Source organism: Ammospiza caudacuta, chromosome 34, assembly GCF_027887145.1.
Source record: "Ammospiza caudacuta isolate bAmmCau1 chromosome 34, bAmmCau1.pri, whole genome shotgun sequence".
Lineage (NCBI taxonomy): Eukaryota > Metazoa > Chordata > Aves > Passeriformes > Passerellidae > Ammospiza > Ammospiza caudacuta.
The window spans coordinates 221,421-244,872 of record NC_080626.1 but is presented as its reverse complement, the minus strand read 5'-3'; positions in this window follow the sequence as shown (position 1 = coordinate 244,872).

The following is a 23,452-nucleotide window of genomic DNA, read 5'->3' as shown; positions in this document are numbered from 1 at the left end:
TTTCCTTGGCACCATCCCTATACCTAGGCTGATTTATCTGCCTCGGGTTAGGGTTAGGCTTCAGCCTAGGGCTTGGATTTCTTTAACCAGGAAGCCCTGAGTTCCAGGCTTACTTCATCTGCCAAAGGCATCCCAAAGGGAGTGCAGAAGTGCCACAACATGGCTGCTTTCACGGCTTTTCCCTTAGGAAGAACCCTAATACCCGGCTGATTTACCTTCCTAGGGTTACTGTTAGGCTTAGGCCTAGGACTTTTAAAACCAGGAAGCCCTGGGCTCCAGGCACACTGCAGCTGCGAAAGGCATCCCAAGGGGAGCGCAAAAGTGACGCAACTTGGCTGCCACCACTGATATTTCCATGAGACCATCCCGAACCATAGGCTGATTTTCCTTCCTAGGGTTAAGGTTTGAGTTACGCCTAGGGTAAGGGCTCTATTAACCAGAAAGCCCTGAGTTCCAAGAACACAGCAGCTGCGAAGGACTAGCCAAGAAGAGCGCAAAAGTACCACAACATGCCTGCCTCCACAGCTTTTTCCTTGGGGACATGCCTAATTCCTGGCTGATTTGCCTTTCTCGTCTTAGGGTTGGGGTTCGGCCTAGGGCTAGGATTTTTAAAATCAGGAAGCCCTGAGTTCCAGGCACACTGCAGCTGTGAAAGGCATCCAAAAGGGAGTGCAAAAGTGCCACAACATGGCTGCTTTCACGGCTTTTTCCTTGGCAAGAAGCCTAACACCAGGCTGATTTACCTTCCCAGGGTTACTGTTAGGCTTAGGCCTAGGGCTAGGATTTTTAAAACTAGGAAGCCCTGGGCTCCAGGCACACTGCAGCTGTTCAAGGCATCCCAAGGGGAGTACAAAAGTGCAACAACATGGCAGCTTTCACAGCTTTTTCCTTGGCACCATCCCTATACCTAGGCTGATTTATCTGCCTAGGGTTAGGGTTAGGCTTCAGCCTAGGGCTTGGATTTCTTTGACCAGGAAGCCCTGAGTTCCAGGCTTACTTCATCTGCCAAAGGCATCCCAAAGGGAGTGCAGAAGTGCCACAACATGGCTGCTTTCACGGCTTTTCCCTTAGGAAGAACCCTAATACCCGGCTGATTTACCTTCCTAGGGTTACTGTTAGGCTTAGGCCTAGGACTTTTAAAACCAGGAAGCCCTGGGCTCCAGGCACACTGCAGCTGCGAAAGGCATCCCAAGGGGAGCGCAAAAGTGACGCAACTTGGCTGCCACCACTGATATTTCCATGAGACCATCCCGAAGCATAGGCTGATTTTCCTTCCTAGGGTTAAGGTTTGAGTTACGCCTAGGGTAAGGGCTCTATTAACCAGAAAGCCCTGAGTTCCAAGAACACAGCAGCTGCGAAGGACTAGCCAAGAAGAGCGCAAAAGTACCACAACATGCCTGCCTCCACAGCTTTTTCCTTGGGGACATGCCTAATTCCTGGCTGATTTGCCTTTCTCGTCTTAGGGTTGGGGTTCGGCCTAGGGCTAGGATTTTTAAAATCAGGAAGCCCTGAGTTCCAGGCACACTGGAGCTGTGAAAGGCATCCAAAAGGGAGTGCAAAAGTGCCACAACATGGCTGCTTTCACGGCTTTTTCCTTGGCAAGAAGCCTAACACCAGGCTGATTTACCTTCCCAGGGTTACTGTTAGGCTTAGGCCTAGGGCTAGGATTTTTAAAACTAGGAAGCCCTGGGCTCCAGGCACACTGCAGCTGTTCAAGGCATCCCAAGGGGAGTACAAAAGTGCTACAACATGGCAGCTTTCACAGCTTTTTCCTTGGCACCATCCCTATACCTAGGCTGATTTATCTGCCTAGTGTTAGGGTTAGGCTTCAGCCTAGGGCTTGGATTTCTTTGACCAGGAAGCCCTGAGTTCCAGGCTTACTTCATCTGCCAAAGGCATCCCAAAGGGAGTGCAGAAGTGCCACAACATGGCTGCTTTCACGGCTTTTCCCTTAGGAAGAACCCTAATACCCGGCTGATTTACCTTCCTAGGGTTACTGTTAGGCTTAGGCCTAGGACTTTTAAAACCAGGAAGCCCTGGGCTCCAGGCACACTGCAGCTGCGAAAGGCATCCCAAAGGGAGCGCAAAAGTGACGCAACTTGGCTGCCACCACTGATATTTCCATGAGACCATCCCGAAGCATAGGCTGATTTTCCTTCCTAGGGTTAAGGTTTGAGTTACGCCTAGGGTAAGGGTCTATTAACCAGAAAGCCCTGAGTTCCAAGAACACAGCAGCTGCGAAGGACTAGCCAAGAAGAGCGCAAAAGTACCACAACATGCCTGCCTCCACAGCTTTTTCCTTGGGGACATGCCTAATTCCTGGCTGATTTGCCTTTCTCGTCTTAGGGTTGGGGTTCGGCCTAGGGCTAGGATTTTTAAAATCAGGAAGCCCTGAGTTCCAGGCACACTGCAGCTGTGAAAGGCATCCAAAAGGGAGTGCAAAAGTGCCACAACATGGCTGCTTTCACGGCTTTTTCCTTGGCAAGAAGCCTAACACCAGGCTGATTTACCTTCCCAGGGTTACTGTTAGGCTTAGGCCTAGGGCTAGGATTTTTAAAACTAGGAAGCCCTGGGCTCCAGACACACTGCAGCTGTTCAAGGCATCCCAAGGGGAGTACAAAAGTGCAACAACATGGCAGCTTTCACAGCTTTTTCCTTGGCACCATCCCTATACCTAGGCTGATTTATCTGCCTAGGGTTAGGGTTAGGCTTCAGCCTAGGGCTTGGATTTCTTTAACCAGGAAGCCCTGAGTTCCAGGCTTACTTCATCTGCCAAAGGCATCCCAAAGGGAGTGCAGAAGTGCCACAACATGGCTGCTTTCACGGCTTTTCCCTTAGGAAGAACCCTAATACCCGGCTGATTTACCTTCCTAGGGTTACTGTTAGGCTTAGGCCTAGGACTTTTAAAACCAGGAAGCCCTGGGCTCCAGGCACACTGCAGCTGCGAAAGGCATCCCAAGGGGAGCGCAAAAGTGACGCAACTTGGCTGCCACCACTGATATTTCCATGAGACCATCCCAAACCATAGGCTGATTTTCCTTCCTAGGGTTAAGGTTTGAGTTACGCCTAGGGTAAGGGCTCTATTAACCAGAAAGCCCTGAGTTCCAAGAACACAGCAGCTGCGAAGGACTAGCCAAGAAGAGCGCAAAAGTACCACAACATGCCTGCCTCCACAGCTTTTTCCTTGGGGACATGCCTAATTCCTGGCTGATTTGCCTTTCTCGTCTTAGGGTTGGGGTTCGGCCTAGGGCTAGGATTTTTAAAATCAGGAAGCCCTGGGCTCCAGACACACTGCAGCTGTTCAAGGCATCCCTAGGGGAGTACAAAAGTGCTACAACATGGCAGCTTTCACAGCTTTTTCCTTGGCACCATCCCTATACCTAGGCTGATTTATCTGCCTAGGGTTAGGGTTAGGCTTCAGCCTAGGGCTTGGATTTCTTTAACCAGGAAGCCCTGAGTTCCAGGCTTACTTCATCTGCCAAAGGCATCCCAAAGGGAGTGCAGAAGTGCCACAACATGGCTGCTTTCACGGCTTTTCCCTTAGGAAGAACCCTAATACCCGGCTGATTTACCTTCCTAGGGTTACTGTTAGGCTTAGGCCTAGGACTTTTAAAACCAGGAAGCCCTGGGCTCCAGGCACACTGCAGCTGCGAAAGGCATCCCAAGGGGAGCGCAAAAGTGACGCAACTTGGCTGCCACCACTGATATTTCCATGAGACCATCCCGAACCATAGGCTGATTTTCCTTCCTAGGGTTAAGGTTTGAGTTACGCCTAGGGTAAGGGCTCTATTAACCAGAAAGCCCTGAGTTCCAAGAACACAGCAGCTGCGAAGGACTAGCCAAGAAGAGCGCAAAAGTACCACAACATGCCTGCCTCCACAGCTTTTTCCTTGGGGACATGCCTAATTCCTGGCTGATTTGCCTTTCTCGTCTTAGGGTTGGGGTTCGGCCTAGGGCTAGGATTTTTAAAATCAGGAAGCCCTGAGTTCCAGGCACACTGCAGCTGTGAAAGGCATCCAAAAGGGAGTGCAAAAGTGCCACAACATGGCTGCTTTCACGGCTTTTCCTTGGCAAGAAGCCTAACACCAGGCTGATTTACTTTCCCAGGGTTACTGTTAGGCTTAGGCCTAGGGCTAGGATTTTTAAAACTAGGAAGCCCTGGGCTCCAGACACACTGCAGCTGTTCAAGGCATCCCAAGGGGAGTACAAAAGTGCTACAACATGGCAGCTTTCACAGCTTTTTCCTTGGCACCATCCCTATACCTATGCTGATTTATCTGCCTAGGGTTAGGGTTAGGCTTCAGCCTAGGGCTTGGATTTCTTTAACCAGGAAGCCCTGAGTTCCAGGCTTACTTCATCTGCCAAAGGCATCCCAAAGGGAGTGCAGAAGTGCCACAACATGGCTGCTTTCACGGCTTTTCCCTTAGGAAGAACCCTAATACCCGGCTGATTTACCTTCCTAGGGTTACTGTTAGGCTTAGGCCTAGGACTTTTAAAACCAGGAAGCCCTGGGCTCCAGGCACACTGCAGCTGCGAAAGGCATCCCAAGGGGAGCGCAAAAGTGAGGCAACTTGGCTGCCACCACTGATATTTCCATGAGACCATCCCGAAACATAGGTTGATTTTCCTTCCTAGGGTTAAGGTTTGAGTTACGCCTAGGGTAAGGGCTCTATTAACCAGAAAGCCCTGAGTTCCAAGAACACAGCAGCTGCGAAGGACTAGCCAAGAAGAGCGCAAAAGTACCACAACATGCCTGCCTCCACAGCTTTTTCCTTGGGGACATGCCTAATTCCTGGCTGATTTGCCTTTCTCGTCTTAGGGTTGGGGTTCGGCCTAGGGCTAGGATTTTTAAAATCAGGAAGCCCTGAGTTCCAGGCACACTGCAGCTGTGAAAGGCATCCAAAAGGGAGTGCAAAAGTGCCACAACATGGCTGCTTTCACGGCTTTTTCCTTGGCAAGAAGCCTAACACCAGGCTGATTTACCTTCCCAGGGTTACTGTTAGGCTTAGGCCTAGGGCTAGGATTTTTAAAACTAGGAAGCCCTGGGCTCCAGGCACACTGCAGCTGTTCAAGGCATCCCAAGGGGAGTACAAAAGTGCAACAACATGGCAGCTTTCACAGCTTTTTCCTTGGCACCATCCCTATACCTAGGCTGATTTATCTGCCTAGGGTTAGGGTTAGGCTTCAGCCTAGGGCTTGGATTTCTTTAACCAGGAAGCCCTGAGTTCCAGGCTTACTTCATCTGCCAAAGGCATCCCAAAGGGAGTGCAGAAGTGCCACAACATGGCTGCTTTCACGGCTTTTCCCTTAGGAAGAACCCTAATACCCGGCTGATTTACCTTCCTAGGGTTACTGTTAGGCTTAGGCCTAGGACTTTTAAAACCAGGAAGCCCTGGGCTCCAGGCACACTGCAGCTGCGAAAGGCATCCCAAGGGGAGCGCAAAAGTGACGCAACTTGGCTGCCACCACTGATATTTCCATGAGACCATCCCAAACCATAGGCTGATTTTCCTTCCTAGGGTTAAGGTTTGAGTTACGCCTAGGGTAAGGGCTCTATTAACCAGAAAGCCCTGAGTTCCAAGAACACAGCAGCTGCGAAGGACTAGCCAAGAAGAGCGCAAAAGTACCACAACATGCTGCCTCCACAGCTTTTTCCTTGGGGACATGCCTAATTCCTGGCTGATTTGCCTTTCTCGTCTTAGGGTTGGGGTTCGGCCTAGGGCTAGGATTTTTAAAATCAGGAAGCCCTGAGTTCCAGGCACACTGCAGCTGTTCAAGGCATCCCAAGGGGAGTACAAAAGTGCAACAACATGGCAGCTTTCACAGCTTTTTCCTTGGCACCATCCCTCTACCTAGGCTGATTTATCTGCCTAGGGTTAGGGTTAGGCTTCAGCCTAGGGCTTGGATTTCTTTAACCAGGAAGCCCTGAGTTCCAGGCTTACTTCATCTGCCAAAGGCATCCCAAAGGGAGTGCAGAAGTGCCACAACATGGCTGCTTTCACGGCTTTTCCCTTAGGAAGAACCCTAATACCCGGCTGATTTACCTTCCTAGGGTTACTGTTAGGCTTAGGCCTAGGACATTTAAAACCAGGAAGCCCTGGGCTCCAGGCACACTGCAGCTGCGAAAGGCATCCCAAGGGGAGCGCAAAAGTGACGCAACTTGGCTGCCACCACTGATATTTCCATGAGACCATCCCGAACCATAGGCTGATTTTCCTTCCTAGGGTTAAGGTTTGAGTTACTCCTAGGGTAAGGGCTCTATTAACCAGAAAGCCCTGAGTTCCAAGAACACAGCAGCTGCGAAGGACTAGCCAAGAAGAGCGCAAAAGTACCACAACATGCCTGCCTCCACAGCTTTTTCCTTGGGGACATGCCTAATTCCTGGCTGATTTGCCTTTCTCGTCTTAGGGTTGGGGTTCGGCCTAGGGCTAGGATTTTTAAAATCAGGAAGCCCTGAGTTCCAGGCACACTGCAGCTGTGAAAGGCATCCAAAAGGGAGTGCAAAAGTGCCACAACATGGCTGCTTTCACGGCTTTTTCCTTGACAAGAAGCCTAACACCAGGCTGATTTGCCTTCCCAGGGTTACTGTTAGGCTTAGGCCTAGGGCTAGGATTTTTAAAACTAGGAAGCCCTGGGCTCCAGACACACTGCAGCTGTTCAAGGCATCCCAAGGGGAGTACAAAAGTGCTACAACATGGCAGCTTTCACAGCTTTTTCCTTGGCACCATCCCTATACCTAGGCTGATTTATCTGCCTAGGGTTAGGGTTAGGCTTCAGCCTAGGGCTTGGATTTTTTTAACCAGGAAGCCCTGAGTTCCAGGCTTACTTCATCTGCCAAAGGCATCCCAAAGGGAGTGCAGAAGTGCCACAACATGGCTGCTTTCACGGCTTTTCCCTTAGGAAGAACCCTAATACCCGGCTGATTTACCTTCCTAGGGTTACTGTTAGGCTTAGGCCTAGGACTTTTAAAACCAGGAAGCCCTGGGCTCCAGGCACACTGCAGCTGCGAAAGGCATCCCAAGGGGAGCGCAAAAGTGACGCAACTTGGCTGCCACCACTGATATTTCCATGAGAGCATCCCGAACCATAGGCTGATTTTCCTTCCTAGGGTTAAGGTTTGAGTTACGCCTAGGGTAAGGGCTCTATTAACCAGAAAGCCCTGAGTTCCAAGAACACAGCAGCTGCGAAGGACTAGCCAAGAAGAGCGCAAAAGTACCACAACATGCCTGCCTCCACAGCTTTTTCCTTGGGGACATGCCTAATTCCTGGCTGATTTGCCTTTCTTGTCTTAGGGTTGGGGTTCGGCCTAGGGCTAGGATTTTTAAAATCAGGAAGCCCTGAGTTCCAGGCACACTGCAGCTGTGAAAGGCATCCAAAAGGGAGTGCAAAAGTGCCACAACATGGCTGCTTTCACGGCTTTTTCCTTGGCAAGAAGCCTAACACCAGGCTGATTTACCTTCCCAGGGTTACTGTTAGGCTTAGGCCTAGGGCTAGGATTTTTAAAACTAGGAAGCCCTGGGCTCCAGGCACACTGCAGCTGTTCAAGGCATCCCAAGGGGAGTACAAAAGTGCTACAACATGGCAGCTTTCACAGCTTTTTCCTTGGCACCATCCCTATACCTAGGCTGATTTATCTGCCTAGGGTTAGGGTTAGGCTTCAGCCTAGGGCTTGGATTTCTTTAACCAGGAAGCCCTGAGTTCCAGGCCTACTTCATCTGCCAAAGGCATCCCAAAGGGAGTGCAGAAGTGCCACAACATGGCTGCTTTCACGGCTTTTCCCTTAGGAAGAACCCTAATACCCGGCTGATTTACCTTCCTAGGGTTACTGTTAGGCTTAGGCCTAGGACTTTTAAAACCAGGAAGCCCTGGGCTCCAGGCACACTGCAGCTGCGAAAGGCATCCCAAGGGGAGCGCAAAAGTGAGGCAACTTGGCTGCCACCACTGATATTTCCATGAGGCCATCCAGAAACATAGGTTGATTTTCCTTCCTAGGGTTAAGGTTTGAGTTACGCCTAGGGTAAGGGCTCTATTAACCAGAAAGCCCTGAGTTCCAAGAACACAGCAGCTGCGAAGGACTAGCCAAGAAGAGCGCAAAAGTACCACAACATGCCTGCCTCCACAGCTTTTTCCTTGGGGACATGCCTAATTCCTGGCTGATTTGCCTTTCTCGTCTTAGGGTTGGGGTTCGGCCTAGGGCTAGGATTTTTAAAATCAGGAAGCCCTGAGTTCCAGGCACACTGGAGCTGTGAAAGGCATCCAAAAGGGAGTGCAAAAGTGCCACAACATGGCTGCTTTCCCGGCTTTTTCCTTGGCAAGAAGCCTAACACCAGGCTGATTTACCTTCCCAGGGTTACTGTTAGGCTTAGGCCTAGGGCTAGGATTTTTAAAACTAGGAAGCCCTGGGCTCCAGGCACACTGCAGCTGTTCAAGGCATCCCAAGGGGAGTACAAAAGTGCAACAACATGGCAGCTTTCACAGCTTTTTCCTTGGCACCATCCCTATACCTAGGCTGATTTATCTGCCTAGGGTTAGGGTTAGGCTTCAGCCTAGGGCTTGGATTTCTTTAACCAGGAAGCCCTGAGTTCCAGGCTTACTTCATCTGCCAAAGGCATCCCAAAGGGAGTGCAGAAGTGCCACAACATGGCTGCTTTCACGGCTTTTCCCTTAGGAAGAACCCTAATACCCGGCTGATTTACCTTCCTAGGGTTACTGTTAGGCTTAGGCCTAGGACTTTTAAAACCAGGAAGCCCTGGGCTCCAGGCACACTGCAGCTGCGAAAGGCATCCCAAGGGGAGCGCAAAAGTGACGCAACTTGGCTGCCACCACTGATATTTCCATGAGACCATCCCAAACCATAGGCTGATTTTCCTTCCTAGGGTTAAGGTTTGAGTTACGCCTAGGGTAAGGGCTCTATTAACCAGAAAGCCCTGAGTTCCAAGAACACAGCAGCTGCGAAGGACTAGCCAAGAAGAGCGCAAAAGTACCACAACATGCCTGCCTCCACAGCTTTTTCCTTGGGGACATGCCTAATTCCTGGCTGATTTGCGTTTCTCGTCTTAGGGTTGGGGTTCGGCCTAGGGCTAGGATTTTTAAAATCAGGAAGCCCTGAGTTCCAGGCACACTGCAGCTGTTCAAGGCATCCCAAGGGGAGTACAAAAGTGCAACAACATGGCAGCTTTCACAGCTTTTTCCTTGGCACCATCCCTATACCTAGGCTGATTTATCTGCCTAGGGTTAGGGTTAGGCTTCAGCCTAGGGCTTGGATTTCTTTAACCAGGAAGCCCTGAGTTCCAGGCTTACTTCATCTGCCAAAGGCATCCCAAAGGGAGTGCAGAAGTGCCACAACATGGCTGCTTTCACGGCTTTTCCCTTAGGAAGAACCCTAATACCCGGCTGATTTACCTTCCTAGGGTTACTGTTAGGCTTAGGCCTAGGACTTTTAAAACCAGGAAGCCCTGGGCTCCAGGCACACTGCAGCTGCGAAAGGCATCCCAAGGGGAGCGCAAAAGTGACGCAACTTGGCTGCCACCACTGATATTTCCATGAGACCATCCCGAACCATAGGCTGATTTTCCTTCCTAGGGTTAAGGTTTGAGTTACGCCTAGGGTAAGGGCTCTATTAACCAGAAAGCCCTGAGTTCCAAGAACACAGCAGCTGCGAAGGACTAGCCAAGAAGAGCGCAAAAGTACCACAACATGCCTGCCTCCACAGCTTTTTCCTTGGGGACATGCCTAATTCCTGGCTGATTTGCCTTTCTCGTCTTAGGGTTGGGGTTCGGCCTAGGGCTAGGATTTTTAAAATCAGGAAGCCCTGAGTTCCAGGCACACTGCAGCTGTGAAAGGCATCCAAAAGGGAGTGCAAAAGTGCCAGAACATGGCTGCTTTCACGGCTTTTTCCTTGACAAGAAGCCTAACACCAGGCTGATTTACCTTCCCAGGGTTACTGTTAGGCTTAGGCCTAGGGCTAGGATTTTTAAAACTAGGAAGCCCTGGGCTCCAGACACACTGCAGCTGTTCAAGGCATCCCAAGGGGAGTACAAAAGTGCTACAACATGGCAGCTTTCACAGCTTTTTCCTTGGCACCATCCCTATACCTAGGCTGATTTATCTGCCTAGGGTTAGGGTTAGGCTTCAGCCTAGGGCTTGGATTTTTTTAACCAGGAAGCCCTGAGTTCCAGGCTTACTTCATCTGCCAAAGGCATCCCAAAGGGAGTGCAGAAGTGCCACAACATGGCTGCTTTCACGGCTTTTCCCTTAGGAAGAACCCTAATACCCGGCTGATTTACCTTCCTAGGGTTACTGTTAGGCTTAGGCCTAGGACTTTTAAAACCAGGAAGCCCTGGGCTCCAGGCACACTGCAGCTGCGAAAGGCATCCCAAGGGGAGCGCAAAAGTGACGCAACTTGGCTGCCACCACTGATATTTCCATGAGACCATCCCGAACCGTAGGTTGATTTTCCTTCCTAGGGTTAAGGTTTGAGTTACGCCTAGGGTAAGGGCTCTATTAACCAGAAAGCCCTGAGTTCCAAGAACACAGCAGCTGCGAAGGACTAGCCAAGAAGAGCGCAAAAGTACCACAACATGTCTGCCTCCACAGCTTTTTCCTTGGGGACATGCCTAATTCCTGGCTGATTTGCCTTTCTCGTCTTAGGGTTGGGGTTCGGCCTAGGGCTAGGATTTTTAAAATCAGGAAGCCCTGAGTTCCAGGCACACTGGAGCTGTGAAAGGCATCCAAAAGGGAGTGCAAAAGTGCCACAACATGGCTGCTTTCATGGCTTTTTCCTTGGCAAGAAGCCTAACACCAGGCTGATTTACCTTCCCAGGGTTACTGTTAGGCTTAGGCCTAGGGCTAGGATTTTTAAAACTAGGAAGCCCTGGGCTCCAGGCACACTGCAGCTGTTCAAGGCATCCCAAGGGGAGTACAAAAGTGCAACAACATGGCAGCTTTCACAGCTTTTTCCTTGGCACCATCCCTATACCTAGGCTGATTTATCTGCCTAGGGTTAGGGTTAGGCTTCAGCCTAGGGCTTGGATTTCTTTAACCAGGAAGCCCTGAGTTCCAGGCTTACTTCATCTGCCAAAGGCATCCCAAAGGGAGTGCAGAAGTGCCACAACATGGCTGCTTTCACGGCTTTTCCCTTAGGAAGAACCCTAATACCCGGCTGATTTACCTTCCTAGGGTTACTGTTAGGCTTAGGCCTAGGACTTTTAAAACCAGGAAGCCCTGGGCTCCAGGCACACTGCAGCTGCGAAAGGCATCCCAAGGGGAGCGCAAAAGTGACGCAACTTGGCTGCCACCACTGATATTTCCATGAGACCATCCCGAACCATAGGTTGATTTTCCTTCCTAGGGTTAAGGTTTGAGTTACGCCTAGGGTAAGGGCTCTATTAACCAGAAAGCCCTGAGTTCCAAGAACACAGCAGCTGCGAAGGACTAGCCAAGAAGAGCGCAAAAGTACCACAACATGTCTGCCTCCACAGCTTTTTCCTTGGGGACATGCCTAATTCCTGGCTGATTTGCCTTTCTCGTCTTAGGGTTGGGGTTCGGCCTAGGGCTAGGATTTTTAAAATCAGGAAGCCCTGAGTTCCAGGCACACTGGAGCTGTGAAAGGCATCCAAAAGGGAGTGCAAAAGTGCCACAACATGGCTGCTTTCACGGCTTTTTCCTTGGCAAGAAGCCTAACACCAGGCTGATTTACCTTCCCAGGGTTACTGTTAGGCTTAGGCCTAGGGCTAGGATTTTTAAAACTAGGAAGCCCTGGGCTCCAGGCACACTGCAGCTGTTCAAGGCATCCCAAGGGGAGTACAAAAGTGCAACAACATGGCAGCTTTCACAGCTTTTTCCTTGGCACCATCCCTATACCTAGGCTGATTTATCTGCCTAGGGTTAGGGTTAGGCTTCAGCCTAGGGCTTGGATTTCTTTAACCAGGAAGCCCTGAGTTCCAGGCTTACTTCATCTGCCAAAGGCATCCCAAAGGGAGTGCAGAAGTGCCACAACATGGCTGCTTTCACGGCTTTTCCCTTAGGAAGAACCCTAATACCCGGCTGATTTACCTTCCTAGGGTTACTGTTAGGTTTAGGCCTAGGACTTTTAAAACCAGGAAGCCCTGGGCTCCAGGCACACTGCAGCTGCGAAAGGCATCCCAAGGGGAGCGCAAAAGTGACGCAACTTGGCTGCCACCACTGATATTTCCATGAGACCATCCCGAACCATAGGCTGATTTTCCTTCCTAGGGTTAAGGTTTGAGTTACGCCTAGGGTAAGGGCTCTATTAACCAGAAAGCCCTGAGTTCCAAGAACACAGCAGCTGCGAAGGACTAGCCAAGAAGAGCGCAAAAGTACCACAACATGTCTGCCTCCACAGCTTTTTCCTTGGGGACATGCCTAACTCCTGGCTGATTTGCCTTTCTCGTCTTAGGGTTGGGGTTCGGCCTAGGGCTAGGATTTTTAAAATCAGGAAGCCCTGAGTTCCAGGCACACTGCAGCTGTGAAAGGCATCCAAAAGTGAGTGCAAAAGTGCCACAACATGGCTGCTTTCACGGCTTTTTCCTTGGCAAGAAGCCTAACACCCGGCTGATTTACTTTCACATGGTTACTGTTAGGCTTAGGCCTAGGACTTTTAAAACCAGGAAGCCCTGGGCTCCAGGCACACTGCAGCTGCGAAAGGCATCCCAAGGGGAGCGCAAAAGTGACGCAACTTGGCTGCCACCACTGATATTTCCATGAGACCATCCCGAACCATAGGCTGATTTTCCTTCCTAGGGTTAAGGTTTGAGTTACGCCTAGGGTAAGGGCTCTATTAACCAGAAAGCCCTGAGTTCCAAGAACACAGCAGCTGCGAAGGACTAGCCAAGAAGAGCGCAAAAGTACCACAACATGCCTGCCTCCACAGCTTTTTCCTTGGGGACATGCCTAATTCCTGGCTGATTTGCCTTTCTCGTCTTAGGGTTGGGGTTCGGCCTAGGGCTAGGATTTTTAAAATCAGGAAGCCCTGAGTTCCAGGCACACTGCAGCTGTGAAAGGCATCCAAAAGGGAGTGCAAAAGTGCCACAACATGGCTGCTTTCACGGCTTTTTCCTTGGCAAGAAGCCTAACACCAGGCTGATTTACCTTCCCAGGGTTACTGTTAGGCTTAGGCCTAGGGCTAGGATTTTTAAAACTAGGAAGCCCTGGGCTCCAGGCACACTGCAGCTGTTCAAGGCATCCCAAGGGGAGTACAAAAGTGCTACAACATGGCAGCTTTCACAGCTTTTTCCTTGGCACCATCCCTATACCTAGGCTGATTTATCTGCCTAGGGTTAGGGTTAGGCTTCAGCCTAGGGCTTGGATTTCTTTAACCAGGAAGCCCTGAGTTCCAGGCTTACTTCATCTGCCAAAGGCATCCCAAAGGGAGTGCAGAAGTGCCACAACATGGCTGCTTTCACGGCTTTTCCCTTAGGAAGAACCCTAATACCCGGCTGATTTACCTTCCTAGGGTTACTGTTAGGTTTAGGCCTAGGACTTTTAAAACCAGGAAGCCCTGGGCTCCAGGCACACTGCAGCTGCGAAAGGCATCCCAAGGGGAGCGCAAAAGTGAGGCAACTTGGCTGCCACCACTGATATTTCCATGAGACCATCCCGAACCATAGGCTGATTTTCCTTCCTAGGGTTAAGGTTTGAGTTACGCCTAGGGTAAGGGCTCTATTAACCAGAAAGCCCTGAGTTCCAAGAACACAGCAGCTGCGAAGGACTAGCCAAGAAGAGCGCAAAAGTACCACAACATGTCTGCCTCCACAGCTTTTTCCTTGGGGACATGCCTAACTCCTGGCTGATTTGCCTTTCTCGTCTTAGGGTTGGGGTTCGGCCTAGGGCTAGGACTTTTAAAATCAGGAAGCCCTGAGTTCCAGGCACACTGCAGCTGTGAAAGGCATCCAAAAGTGAGTGCAAAAGTGCCACAACATGGCTGCTTTCACGGCTTTTTCCTTGGCAAGAAGCCTAACACCCGGCTGATTTACTTTCACATGGTTACTGTTAGGCTTAGGCCTAGGACTTTTAAAACCAGGAAGCCCTGGGCTCCAGGCACACTGCAGCTGCGAAAGGCATCCCAAGGGGAGCGCAAAAGTGACGCAACTTGGCTGCCACCACTGATATTTCCATGAGACCATCCCGAACCATAGGCTGATTTTCCTTCCTAGGGTTAAGGTTTGAGTTACGCCTAGGGTAAGGGCTCTATTAACCAGAAAGCCCTGAGTTCCAAGAACACAGCAGCTGCGAAGGACTAGCCAAGAAGAGCGCAAAAGTACCACAACATGCCTGCCTCCACAGCTTTTTCCTTGGGGACATGCCTAATTCCTGGCTGATTTGCCTTTCTCGTCTTAGGGTTGGGGTTCGGCCTAGGGCTAGGATTTTTAAAATCAGGAAGCCCTGAGTTCCAGGCACACTGCAGCTGTGAAAGGCATCCAAAAGGGAGTGCAAAAGTGCCACAACATGGCTGCTTTCACGGCTTTTTCCTTGGCAAGAAGCCTAACACCAGGCTGATTTACCTTCCCAGGGTTACTGTTAGGCTTAGGCCTAGGGCTAGGATTTTTAAAACTAGGAAGCCCTGGGCTCCAGGCACACTGCAGCTGTTCAAGGCATCCCAAGGGGAGTACAAAAGTGCTACAACATGGCAGCTTTCACAGCTTTTTCCTTGGCACCATCCCTATACCTAGGCTGATTTATCTGCCTAGGGTTAGGGTTAGGCTTCAGCCTAGGGCTTGGATTTCTTTAACCAGGAAGCCCTGAGTTCCAGGCTTACTTCATCTGCCAAAGGCATCCCAAAGGGAGTGCAGAAGTGCCACAACATGGCTGCTTTCACGGCTTTTCCCTTAGGAAGAACCCTAATACCCGGCTGATTTACCTTCCTAGGGTTACTGTTAGGCTTAGGCCTAGGACTTTTAAAACCAGGAAGCCCTGGGCTCCAGGCACACTGCAGCTGCGAAAGGCATCCCAAGGGGAGCGCAAAAGTGACGCAACTTGGCTGCCACCACTGATATTTCCATGAGACCATCCCGAACCATAGGCTGATTTTCCTTCCTAGGGTTAAGGTTTGAGTTACGCCTAGGGTAAGGGTCTATTAACCAGAAAGCCCTGAGTTCCAAGAACACAGCAGCTGCGAAGGACTAGCCAAGAAGAGCGCAAAAGTACCACAACATGCCTGCCTCCACAGCTTTTTCCTTGGGGACATGCCTAATTCCTGGCTGATTTGCCTTTCTCGTCTTAGGGTTGGGGTTCGGCCTAGGGCTAGGATTTTTAAAATCAGGAAGCCCTGAGTTCCAGGCACACTGCAGCTGTGAAAGGCATCCAAAAGGGAGTGCAAAAGTGCCACAACATGGCTGCTTTCACGGCTTTTTCCTTGGCAAGAAGCCTAACACCAGGCTGATTTACCTTCCCAGGGTTACTGTTAGGCTTAGGCCTAGGGCTAGGATTTTTAAAACTAGGAAGCCCTGGGCTCCAGGCACACTGCAGCTGTTCAAGGCATCCCAAGGGGAGTACAAAAGTGCTACAACATGGCAGCTTTCACAGCTTTTTCCTTGGCACCATCCCTATACCTAGGCTGATTTATCTGCCTAGGGTTAGGGTTAGGCTTCAGCCTAGGGCTTGGATTTCTTTAACCAGGAAGCCCTGAGTTCCAGGCTTACTTCATCTGCCAAAGGCATCCCAAAGGGAGTGCAGAAGTGCCACAACATGGCTGCTTTCACGGCTTTTCCCTTAGGAAGAACCCTAATACCCGGCTGATTTACCTTCCTAGGGTTACTGTTAGGCTTAGGCCTAGGACTTTTAAAACCAGGAAGCCCTGGGCTCCAGGCACACTGCAGCTGCGAAAGGCATCCCAAGGGGAGCGCAAAAGTGACGCAACTTGGCTGCCACCACTGATATTTCCATGAGACCATCCCGAACCATAGGCTGATTTTCCTTCCTAGGGTTAAGGTTTGAGTTACGCCTAGGGTAAGGGTCTATTAACCAGAAAGCCCTGAGTTCCAAGAACACAGCAGCTGCGAAGGACTAGCCAAGAAGAGCGCAAAAGTACCACAACATGCCTGCCTCCACAGCTTTTTCCTTGGGGACATGCCTAATTCCTGGCTGATTTGCCTTTCTCGTCTTAGGGTTGGGGTTCGGCCTAGGGCTAGGATTTTTAAAATCAGGAAGCCCTGAGTTCCAGGCACACTGGAGCTGTGAAAGGCATCCAAAAGGGAGTGCAAAAGTGCCACAACATGGCTGCTTTCACGGCTTTTTCCTTGGCAAGAAGCCTAACACCAGGCTGATTTACCTTCCCAGGGTTACTGTTAGGCTTAGGCCTAGGGCTAGGATTTTTAAAACTAGGAAGCCCTGGGCTCCAGGCACACTGCAGCTGTTCAAGGCATCCCAAGGGGAGTACAAAAGTGCAACAACATGGCAGCTTTCACAGCTTTTTCCTTGGCACCATCCCTATACCTAGGCTGATTTATCTGCCTAGGGTTAGGGTTAGGCTTCAGCCTAGGGCTTGGATTTCTTTGACCAGGAAGCCCTGAGTTCCAGGCTTACTTCATCTGCCAAAGGCATCCCAAAGGGAGTGCAGAAGTGCCACAACATGGCTGCTTTCACGGCTTTTCCCTTAGGAAGAACCCTAATACCCGGCTGATTTACTTTCCTAGGGTTACTGTTAGGCTTAGGTCTAGGACTTTTAAAACCAGGAAGCCCTGGGCTCCAGGCACACTGCAGCTGCGAAAGGCATCCCAAGGGGAGCGCAAAAGCGACGCAACTTGGCTGCCACCACTGATATTTCCATGAGACCATCCCGAACCATAGGTTGATATTCCTTCCTAGGGTTAAGGTTTGAGTTACGCCTAGGGTAAGGGCTCTATTAACCAGAAAGCCCTGAGTTCCAAGAACACAGCAGCTGCGAAGGACTAGCCAAGAAGAGCGCAAAAGTACCACAACATGCCTGCCTCCACAGGTTTTTCCTTGGGGACATGCCTAATTCCTGGCTGATTTGCCTTTCTCGTCTTAGGGTTGGGGTTCGGCCTAGGGCTAGGATTTTTAAAATCAGGAAGCCCTGAGTTCCAGGCACACTGCAGCTGTGAAAGGCATCCAAAAGGGAGTGCAAAAGTGCCACAACATGGCTGCTTTCACGGCTTTTCCTTGGCAAGAAGCCTAACACCAGGCTGATTTACCTTCCCAGGGTTACTGTTAGGCTTAGGCCTAGGGCTAGGATTTTTAAAACTAGGAAGCCCTTAGCTCCAGGCACACTGCAGCTGTTCAAGGCATCCCAAGGGGAGTACAAAAGTGCTACAACATGGCAGCTTTCACAGCTTTTTCCTTGGCACCATCCCTATACCTAGGCTGATTTATCTGCCTAGGGTTAGGGTTAGGGTTCAGCCTAGGGCTTGGATTTCTTTAACCAGGAAGCCCTGAGTTCCAGGCTTACTTCATCTGCCAAAGGCATCCCAAAGGGAGTGCAGAAGTGCCACAACATGGCTGCTTTCACGGCTTTTCCCTTAGGAAGAACCCTAATACCCGGCTGATTTACCTTCCTAGGGTTACTGTTAGGCTTAGGCCTAGGACTTTTAAAACCAGGAAGCCCTGGGCTCCAGGCACACTGCAGCTGCGAAAGGCATCCCAAGGGGAGCGCAAAAGTGACGCAACTTGGCTGCCACCACTGATATTTCCATGAGACCATCCCAAACCATAGGCTGATTTTCCTTCCTAGGGTTAAGGTTTGAGTTACGCCTAGGGTAAGGGCTCTATTAACCAGAAAGCCCTGAGTTCCAAGAACACAGCAGCTGCGAAGGACTAGCCAAGAAGAGCGCAAAAGTACCACAACATGCCTGCCTCCACAGCTTTTTCCTTGGGGACATGCCTAATTCCTGGCTGATTTGCATTTCTCGTCTTAGGGTTGGGGTTCGGCCTAGGGCTAGGATTTTTAAAATCAGGAAGCCCTGAGTTCCAGGCACACTGCAGCTGTTCAAGGCATCCCAAGGGGAGTACAAAAGTGCAACAACATGGCAGCTTTCACAGCTTTTTCCTTGGCACCATCCCTATACCTAGGCTGATTTATCTGCCTAGGGTTAGGGTTAGGCTTCAGCCTAGGGCTTGGATTTCTTTAACCAGGAAGCCCTGAGTTCCAGGCTTACTTCATCTGCCAAAGGCATCCCAAAGGGAGTGCAGAAGTGCCACAACATGGCTGCTTTCACGGCTTTTCCCTTAGGAAGAACCCTAATACCCGGCTGATTTACCTTCCTAGGGTTACTGTTAGGCTTAGGCCTAGGACATTTAAAACCAGGAAGCCCTGGGCTCCAGGCACACTGCAGCTGCGAAAGGCATCCCAAGGGGAGCGCAAAAGTGACGCAACTTGGCTGCCACCACTGATATTTCCATGAGACCATCCCGAACCATAGGCTGATTTTCCTTCCTAGGGTTAAGGTTTGAGTTACGCCTAGGGTAAGGGCTCTATTAACCAGAAAGCCCTGAGTTCCAAGAACACAGCAGCTGCGAAGGACTAGCCAAGAAGAGCGCAAAAGTAGCACAACATGCCTGCCTCCACAGCTTTTTCCTTGGGGACATGCCTAATTCCTGGCTGATTTGCCTTTCTCGTCTTAGGGTTGGGGTTCGGCCTAGGGCTAGGATTTTTAAAATCAGGAAGCCCTGAGTTCCAGGCACACTGCAGCTGTGAAAGGCATCCAAAAGGGAGTGCAAAAGTGCCACAACATGGCTGCTTTCACGGCTTTTTCCTTGGCAAGAAGCCTAACACCAGGCTGATTTACCTTCCCAGGGTTACTGTTAGGCTTAGGCCTAGGGCTAGGATTTTTAAAACTAGGAAGCCCTGGGCTCCAGGCACACTGCAGCTGTTCAAGGCATCCCAAGGGGAGTACAAAAGTGCTACAACATGGCAGCTTTCACAGCTTTTTCCTTGGCACCATCCCTATACCTAGGCTGATTTATCTGCCTAGGGTTAGGGTTAGGGTTCAGCCTAGGGCTTGGATTTCTTTAACCAGGAAGCCCTGAGTTCCAGGCTTACTTCATCTGCCAAAGGCATCCCAAAGGGAGTGCAGAAGTGCCACAACATGGCTGCTTTCACGGCTTTTCCCTTAGGAAGAACCCTAATACCCGGCTGATTTACCTTCCTAGGGTTACTGTTAGGCTTAGGCCTAGGACTTTTAAAACCAGGAAGCCCTGGGCTCCAGGCACACTGCAGCTGCGAAAGGCATCCCAAGGGGAGCGCAAAAGTGACGCAACTTGGCTGCCACCACTGATATTTCCATGAGGCCATCCAGAAACATAGGTTGATTTTCCTTCCTAGGGTTAAGGTTTGAGTTACGCCTAGGGTAAGGGCTCTATTAACCAGAAAGCCCTGAGTTCCAAGAACACAGCAGCTGCGAAGGACTAGCCAAGAAGAGCGCAAAAGTACCACAACATGCCTGCCTCCACAGCTTTTTCCTTGGGGACATGCCTAATTCCTGGCTGATTTGCCTTTCTCGTCTTAGGGTTGGGGTTCGGCCTAGGGCTAGGATTTTTAAAATCAGGAAGCCCTGAGTTCCAGGCACACTGGAGCTGTGAAAGGCATCCAAAAGGGAGTGCAAAAGTGCCACAACATGGCTGCTTTCCCGGCTTTTTCCTTGGCAAGAAGCCTAACACCAGGCTGATTTACCTTCCCAGGGTTACTGTTAGGCTTAGGCCTAGGGCTAGGATTTTTAAAACTAGGAAGCCCTTGGCTCCAGGCACACTGCAGCTGTTCAAGGCATCCCAAGGGGAGTACAAAAGTGCAACAACATGGCAGCTTTCACAGCTTTTTCCTTGGCACCATCCCTATACCTAGGCTGATTTATCTGCCTAGGGTTAGGGTTAGGGTTCAGCCTAGGGCTTGGATTTCTTTAACCAGGAAGCCCTGAGTTCCAGGCTTACTTCATCTGCCAAAGGCATCCCAAAGGGAGTGCAGAAGTGCCACAACATGGCTGCTTTCACGGCTTTTCCCTTAGGAAGAACCCTAATACCCGGCTGATTTACCTTCCTAGGGTTACTGTTAGGCTTAGGCCTAGGACTTTTAAAACCAGGAAGCCCTGGGCTCTAGGCACACTGCAGCTGCGAAAGGCATCCCAAGGGGAGCGCAAAAGTGATGCAACTTGGCTGCCACCACTGATATTTCCATGAGACCATCCCGAACCATAGGCTGATTTTCCTTCCTAGGGTTAAGGTTTGAGTTACGCCTAGGGTAAGGGCTCTATTAACCAGAAAGCCCTGAGTTCCAAGAACACAGCAGCTGCGAAGGACTAGCCAAGAAGAGCGCAAAAGTACCACAACATGCCTGCCTCCACAGCTTTTTCCTTGGGGACATGCCTAATTCCTGGCTGATTTGCCTTTCTCGTCTTAGGGTTGGGGTTCGGCCTAGGGCTAGGATTTTTAAAATCAGGAAGCCCTGAGTTCCAGGCACACTGCAGCTGTGAAAGGCATCCAAAAGGGAGTGCAAAAGTGCCACAACATGGCTGCTTTCACGGCTTTTTCCTTGGCAAGAAGCCTAACACCAGGCTGATTTGCCTTCCCAGGGTTACTGTTAGGCTTAGGCCTAGGGCTAGGATTTTTAAAACTAGGAAGCCCTGGGCTCCAGACACACTGCAGCTGTTCAAGGCATCCCAAGGGGAGTACAAAAGTGCTACAACATGGCAGCTTTCACAGCTTTTTCCTTGGCACCATCCCTATACCTAGGCTGATTTATCTGCCTAGGGTTAGGGTTAGGCTTCAGCCTAGGGCTTGGATTTCTTTAACCAGGAAGCCCTGAGTTCCAGGCTTACTTCATCTGCCAAAGGCATCCCAAAGGGAGTGCAGAAGTGCCACAACATGGCTGCTTTCACGGCTTTTCCCTTAGGAAGAACCCTAATACCCGGCTGATTTACCTTCCTAGGGTTACTGTTAGGCTTAGGCCTAGGACTTTTAAAACCAGGAAGCCCTGGGCTCCAGGCACACTGCAGCTGCGAAAGGCATCCCAAGGGGAGCGCAAAAGTGATGCAACTTGGCTGCCACCACTGATATTTCCATGAGACCATCCCGAACCATAGGTTGATTTTCCTTCCTAGGGTTAAGGTTTGAGTTACGCCTAGGGTAAGGGCTCTATTAACCAGAAAGCCCTGAGTTCCAAGAACACAGCAGCTGCGAAGGACTAGCCAAGAAGAGCGCAAAAGTACCACAACATGCCTGCCTCCACAGCTTTTTCCTTGGGGACATGCCTAATTCCTGGCTGATTTGCCTTTCTCGTCTTAGGGTTGGGGTTCGGCCTAGGGCTAGGATTTTTAAAATCAGGAAGCCCTGAGTTCCAGGCACACTGCAGCTGTGAAAGGCATCCAAAAGGGAGTGCAAAAGTGCCACAACATGGCTGCTTTCACGGCTTTTTCCTTGGCAAGAAGCCTAACACCAGGCTGATTTACCTTCCCAGGGTTACTGTTAGGCTTAGGCCTAGGGCTAGGATTTTTAAAACTAGGAAGCCCTGGGCTCCAGGCACACTGCAGCTGTTCAAGGCATCCCAAGGGGAGTACAAAAGTGCTACAACATGGCAGCTTTCACAGCTTTTTCCTTGGCACCATCCCTATACCTAGGCTGATTTATCTGCCTAGGGTTAGGGTTAGGGTTCAGCCTAGGGCTTGGATTTCTTTAACCAGGAAGCCCTGAGTTCCAGGCTTACTTCATCTGCCAAAGGCATCCCAAAGGGAGTGCAGAAGTGCCACAACATGGCTGCTTTCACGGCTTTTCCCTTAGGAAGAACCCTAATACCCGGCTGATTTACCTTCCTAGGGTTACTGTTAGGCTTAGGCCTAGGACTTTTAAAACCAGGAAGCCCTGGGCTCCAGGCACACTGCAGCTGCGAAAGGCATCCCAAGGGGAGCGCAAAAGTGACGCAACTTGGCTGCCACCACTGATATTTCCATGAGACCATCCCGAACCATAGGTTGATTTTCCTTCCTAGGGTTAAGGTTTGAGTTACGCCTAGGGTAAGGGCTCTATTAACCAGAAAGCCCTGAGTTCCAAGAACACAGCAGCTGCGAAGGACTAGCCAAGAAGAGCGCAAAAGTACCACAACATGTCTGCCTCCACAGCTTTTTCCTTGGGGACATGCCTAATTCCTGGCTGATTTGCCTTTCTCGTCTTAGGGTTGGGGTTCGGCCTAGGGCTAGGATTTTTAAAATCAGGAAGCCCTGAGTTCCAGGCACAGTGGAGCTGTGAAAGGCATCCAAAAGGGAGTGCAAAAGTGCCACAACATGGCTGCTTTCCCGGCTTTTTCCTTGGCAAGAAGCCTAACACCAGGCTGATTTACCTTCCCAGGGTTACTGTTAGGCTTAGGCCTAGGGCTAGGATTTTTAAAACTAGGAAGCCCTGGGCTCCAGGCACACTGCAGCTGTTCAAGGCATCCCAAGGGGAGTACAAAAGTGCAACAACATGGCAGCTTTCACAGCTTTTTCCTTGGCACCATCCCTATACCTAGGCTGATTTATCTGCCTAGGGTTAGGGTTAGGGTTCAGCCTAGGGCTTGGATTTCTTTAACCAGGAAGCCCTGAGTTCCAGGCTTACTTCATCTGCCAAAGGCATCCCAAAGGGAGTGCAGAAGTGCCACAACATGGCTGCTTTCACGGCTTTTCCCTTAGGAAGAACCCTAATACCCGGCTGATTTACCTTCCTAGGGTTACTGTTAGGCTTAGGCCTAGGACTTTTAAAACCAGGAAGCCCTGGGCTCCAGGCACACTGCAGCTGCGAAAGGCATCCCAAGGGGAGCGCAAAAGTGACGCAACTTGGCTGCCACCACTGATATTTCCATGAGACCATCCCGAACCATAGGCTGATTTTCCTTCCTAGGGTTAAGGTTTGAGTTACGCCTAGGGTAAGGGCTCTATTAACCAGAAAGCCCTGAGTTCCAAGAACACAGCAGCTGCGAAGGACTAGCCAAGAAGAGCGCAAAAGTACCACAACATGTCTGCCTCCACAGCTTTTTCCTTGGGGACATGCCTAATTCCTGGCTGATTTGCCTTTCTCGTCTTAGGGTTGGGGTTCGGCCTAGGGCTAGGATTTTTAAAATCAGGAAGCCCTGAGTTCCAGGCACACTGCAGCTGTGAAAGGCATCCAAAAGTGAGTGCAAAAGTGCCACAACATGGCTGCTTTCACGGCTTTTTCCTTGGCAAGAAGCCTAACACCCGGCTGATTTACTTTCACATGGTTACTGTTAGGCTTAGGCCTAGGACTTTTAAAACCAGGAAGCCCTGGGCTCCAGACACACTGCAGCTGCGAAAGGCATCCCAAGGGGAGCGCAAAAGTGACGCAACTTGGCTGCCACCACTGATATTTCCATGAGACCATCCCGAACCATAGGCTGATTTTCCTTCCTAGGGTTAAGGTTTGAGTTACGCCTAGGGTAAGGGCTCTATTAACCAGAAAGCCCTGAGTTGCAAGAACACAGCAGCTGCGAAGGACTAGCCAA